The following is a 6,000-nucleotide window of genomic DNA, read 5'->3' on the forward strand; positions in this document are numbered from 1 at the left end:
TATTTCAATCTTAATCTTCCGCACTGAGTATAGTTCTTAACCAATCAGATTAAAGAGCCTTACTTCCATAACTTCTAATAAAAATGATGAGATGCTAGTCTCTTAACAATATCATCGATACGAGAATAGTAATGTTTCGTGACTTAAGTGAATTATATTCAGTTATTAAGCAAATATTCCAAATATATGAATAGTAATATAAATAGTCACTGAAATAACCTTTTTTAGGAAAAAATGAGTTCCTTTTTCTCTAAAGCTGGTGACTGTGTCACTTCAAAACGTATGATTTTCAGTAAAGGCACATTTATGTCATTTCTTTTCCATGCTCTAATATTAATTAATCATTTCTTTATTTTCCCCGATGTTTACTAATGAATCTCAACCAATGTCGTTAGTAATGAACGCTTTTCATACTTATAAATACTAGGATTCTTATTACTTTCTAAAGAGCATCAAAATGGTACAAATGGTCATAAAGCCGAAAGACGATTCATTGCACACACAATAAAGTAATGAATATTCGGCTGAAAACGATAAGTGTTTATTAATGTGCTTGTTAAATTTCTTTCTAAGTGAAATCTCTAGTCGTTTCACTTACTGCTTTGAACGACGAAAATAATACTGTATCCTTTAAATTAATTGCACATACTCTATTGCTATTTGCTTCAATAAATGTTTTGTCAATATTCTCCTTTATAAATTGTTTTAATATGCTTTTCCCTTAGGTTTTTAGATTACTAAGAGTTGAGTATATGGTCTGTCCAAATGTAATAATAAAATTATTTAAAAAATGGTATTTTTGCATTTCTTCCGATAGGCTATTGTAGTTTCACCTTCAAAATAGGCATAAAATGCAGCGTTATTGCCGTTCTTCATAGCTGTAAAGGAAGTCTTCATTTTACATGTTATTTAAGTCCTGTTTTGCACTTTCTACCTTTTGAATATTTCTCTTATAGGGCAGTTGGCGCAATATTGTGAAAAAGGAACCACCTATTTAGAATTTCGCATCAACTTTCACAATTGTTTTCTTTAAGCGCTTATGTACATGCAGTTATAGTTTGACCTCCTCGTTCGCGACCGTTCGCGATACGGAAGGGTATCAAATAGGATATGAAATAGGATCAAAATAGGGTGGAAGGATAGTGGCTTTCTTTCCTTCGAGCATATAAATTCTCTCTTTCCGGAGGTCTTCACGTGACCTTTCACGTCGCAGCAAATAATAACTCCCGTTTTAGACGAGCTTATCTGTTTTGGCAGACTGCCAGCCAAGGTTGCGTTTGAGACGGTCGAACTATACCTATTCATGCGAGACACCTTATTCTCAGTTTCTGAATAGTCTGCTGCTTTCATTGTCGATGCTGTCCCTTTTATCCATAAACTTCTAGTCTAACCTGAAGACATGGGTCAAAGAAACAACACCTTTACCATAAACTGTTTTCGACAACTACAATGAATCAGAGTTTCCCACAAAATGTATTACATAAAGTTGCTCCAGATTCCTCTGCATTTACCAACACACAAAAGCTGCTATGGATTTCGTTAATGTAATCTCTGTTACAAAAATGCTGATTCAATTTCAAAGCGTCACACTGTATTCCCGGGCTCGCTCTCCACTTGGCTTTACTCTTTTAGTTTCTTTATGTTTTCTGCAGTGAACGGAAAGAGCAATTTTCATTAGTTACATAAGAATTCATTTATACATGTAAGCTATGTTACGAAATACCTATTCCTACAGATTTATTTTAGCTGTTACGATGTAGAAAGTAAGTTTTTCTACACTTTTAGCACTTTAACACTTTTATCATTCAGATATATTTATGTAACTAAATATTTTGGGCAATCTATGTGATAACAAGACTTTTATTTTCCCTCTCTTGAAACCTTTCCAGTTTCTTTCATTTAGTGTATACGTGATTACCCAGTGTATATGTGTTTCTTTCACCCAGTATTTTCTAGTAATTCATAGCTATATCACTCTAGCTGTGAACTTTTTATACAAAAATAAAAAATTTTCTTCGAACGTTATCGGAAGATTAGTTACTTACTATATGCATATTTTACTATGTGACAAAAATTCAAAACATCTGCATAAACTAACTGTCTTCATTTTATGCTAAGCACACAGAGTTCATTTAAAATGCACTAAAGTGTACAGGTTAAGCTAAATAAGCTAAAATGGCTCTAAGGATGTCTGAATGCGATGTATATTGTTACGTTTGGAAATTGATTAATTGAATGATAACCTAAGTGACGGGTAGCTATATCACATCACGATACTACCAGATATTTACTTTGGAGCTTAATAAGTATTAAAACTTAACAATATTCTGTAAAATTAGGTCCTCTTCCTTTAAAAGCGAAAGTACGCCAGCAAGTTTCCTCTAGAAATTATATATGTGAAAACTTGATATAAGAAAACATACTTTTCCTCATCAGCTCACACCATTTACGACGAATCTTTTAGAACAGAAGAAACTTATCTCTTAAATTAATTACTTCAATCAACAAAGAAGCAATAGAATTACACACTTTAGAAATTTTAGTCGTGTTACTACTTTCAAAATAATTTAAAAGAAATACAAGCAAGAATTTTAATTTAACAGTAACCAGTTACCAACCCCGTTGGAACACATATCGTTTTATCAAAAATTCTCTGAGGCCTGCTTTCGCGTAGAGGTAAAAATTCTTTAAGTATTTTGGTTATGTATAATTAGTTTGGATTTAGAGCCGATAAAAACCACATAATCTTAACATATCTATATCCTACGATAAACCATCGATTAAAATGACGTGAATGTTTAATCCCAGAAAGAATTAACAGCAGGTCTAAACACTTTTTAAATAACTTTGTTTGTATTTCATGTTTTTCAGAAATCATCAAAATTTTCCCAGTGTCATCAGCTTGCTTTCAGTTAGTTATTCTTTGAACGTTAGCAGAAGCTATAAGTATTCCTTATATTTTATGGCATAAGTATCTTCGAAAAAAATCGAAAGAAATAAAATTAGAATCGTAAGTTGTATAAAGGAATAAAATCACATTAATATTTAGTATAAGTTGTTAAACCTTATTTAGTAAAGTTATAAATTTCTACTTAAAGCCTGTTTTTTTAAATCTGTACTGAAATGTTACTGTACTGATTGTATATAAAAACTTGCATTTTGGTGCAAAAAAATAAACTTTTCTCATAAAAAGAACTTAGAATTATTTTACGCCTTACTAAATAATGAGTTTTAATATGTATACTCGAGAATCATTCCAATTACAAATTAAAGTATGCATGATGTAATTTCATAAATGAAAGGAAACGTTTTACATCATGAATTTAGTTTTGTAGATAGCATGCCTCATCTGCATGCAGCTAAATAAAAAAATTATAAAATAATATTGCTGACTGGATTTCTGATTTTTACAAAATTTTCCAAATCTCAAATTAAACATTAAAGAAGATATATAATGCAATATTATAACATTTAAGTTAAGAAGGCTTTTACTAATCACTATTAAGCAAAAGGTAATGTTTCCTTTTCAGTGATCATAATATAATAACTACTAAGTTTTCAAATGCACTTTTCGAACGTTTTTCTTTCTTTCTTACTCTTTTTTCTATTTAAGAAATATGTTTCTCATGCAAGCATTCTATAATTATTGTTTATTAGTGCATTATAATAAGTTCACTGCTTGAACTTTGGCTTACATTTCAGAACACAAAAAAAAAATTGAGGAAATTTATTATATTTATTTAATTTAATTCATTGTGCTTTAGTCTGAGCTTCAAATTTAATTATTCACTTATTTCTATATTTTTTCACTTTACTTCACTCTGATATTGTGAAATTTGTGATGTGTGAGATTTTCCCCTGAGTAATTTTTCGATTCTTGCCGAATTTAAACCTCATGTCACCTTAAATTTTACGCTTTGTATTTTTAATGCAAGCATTATTCTCCTATGAAATTTCCTAACCATACTTCTCACTTAGCTCCAATAAAAAATATTTACCTCAACTATTGGCATTTTAAACAATTTTGCTCATCAAAACTCATTTATAATTAATATTTATTATTAGGAAATTTATTAATTTATTTAATTTTTTATTCGTTGTGCTTTAAGTTGGACATTAAATTTAATTATTTTCATACTTCTATATTTGTGTAAAACCAAATAAAGTAGGATTAAATGTAATAGTTATATAATCTTTATTTTTAGAACATAGGAAATTTAATGATGTTGTTCTTTAGGCTTCACGTTTCTCAACGCTAAGTCTATTAGAGGAGTAAAAATTGGTTATACCAAATTTTAAGTTTAAATTTTGCTCTCTTTAATAATAATAGCGCAGACATTATGATTAAAAAAAAGGTTTAGATTAAGTTTCATAAGTACAGTTTAAGAATCCTCCATGAAATAAAAGTTTTCTTCCAAAATATTTTTAAATTGTTTTATGGCTTGCAGAAAACTAAAACAATTTTTCTATAATGGCAATGCCTCTTTGATTGCTAAAATACATTTTGCTGCCCGTCTTGTAAATATGGTAATCTTTATTTAATGACTGTTTTTTCCCTTTGGCATATTACTATTAACTAATGAATTCTTGAAATGTGATTTTATTTTCATATAGTTATCAGATTTTAATTCAAATATCTGTTAAAATAAAAGAGAAACAGTTGTATGTGTAGAAGTTTCCTCACAATTCCTCTTTCATTTTATTTGCAATATATTTAGACAAATTGTAAAAAATTTAAGCTGGTCTTAGAAATAATTTACATGATTACTAGGAACTAATGTTTTAGTTTTTTATTTCAAGTATGATACCTATAGGAAAAAAACTGCTTACATTAATTAAAATTTAAAAGTTGTAATTTTTGTAATATGTATACGTATTTATTAGAATGTATAAAATGATGGTAAAGTAATATATATAATAGTAATGATAATCTCTGTATAAATATATAACGCATATTAAATCTAACAAAAGTCAAAGTCTGAATAATAAGAGTCTAATAAGAGACAACGTCTGAAATTTAAGAGAATTGTTATTTTGATGTTTGATGTTTCTGAAGAAGATTCTATGATCATATTTATCAGCTTATTTATTTACAGTAGCGTATATATGGATTTAAAGATTTAATGTAAAAATATAATATTCCGGTAGAACATATTTATATTTATGGGTACTGGTCTGTTATCAGGACCGGGTTCAGAAATTTATGTATATATGCATTCATATATGTACGTGTATGTGTATCTGTGTGTGTACACACATATATACGCACATAATATATACACCTGTGTATACATACATACACTTATTACTGTGTATACATACATACACTAAATTTGATCCTGATAACAGAAGAGAATCATATTTACGTAATTATCTGAATTGTAAAATAAAATATAGTAATTGTGAAATAAAAAAGCATAAAATGTTACATTTTTTGCATTTTTAACTTCAATATTGTTTCTTGAACAAATATTTTTAGTTATACCTACATGTTTTTAATCGACTGCATTTTTCCAGCTATTTATATGTAATTAACGCCTACACAAAAATTTTAGAGTTCTTTTCCAACTTTATTTATCAGAGATACGATGCCTTCACAACTAAATCCTCAAGCCGTTTGATTTACAGCTCTCTGTCGGCTTTAATACAGCTAATCCTTTTTGCTTAAAGCTCTTAAGCAATAGAATAGCATCTGAAATCTTATGTGTTAAGGTGCCTCTTGATATTTTCCTTTCGATATGATCACATGGGTTTTATAATGATATACCTTTAACCATATTATAATGAAAAATTCCTATGCGTCAATTTAAATTTCTCAGCAGTACTAAATAACTGAAAGCAAATTAAAAATACTTCAGGTATTTTATTCACTGTAGTACGTCACAAAGATTAGTGCAATAAAATTTATATGCATTTGGAAATACAGAAAACATATTTTTTCTAAACCGTATTCATGAATGTCAAAGGCATTCGGAAAATATTTTCAAGGTAATTTTTTCT

This window comes from Stegodyphus dumicola, chromosome 12 (assembly GCF_044657685.1).
Source record: "Stegodyphus dumicola isolate Sdum_Otavi_A_Nest chromosome 12, ASM4465768v1".
Classification (NCBI taxonomy): Eukaryota; Metazoa; Arthropoda; class Arachnida; order Araneae; family Eresidae; genus Stegodyphus; species Stegodyphus dumicola.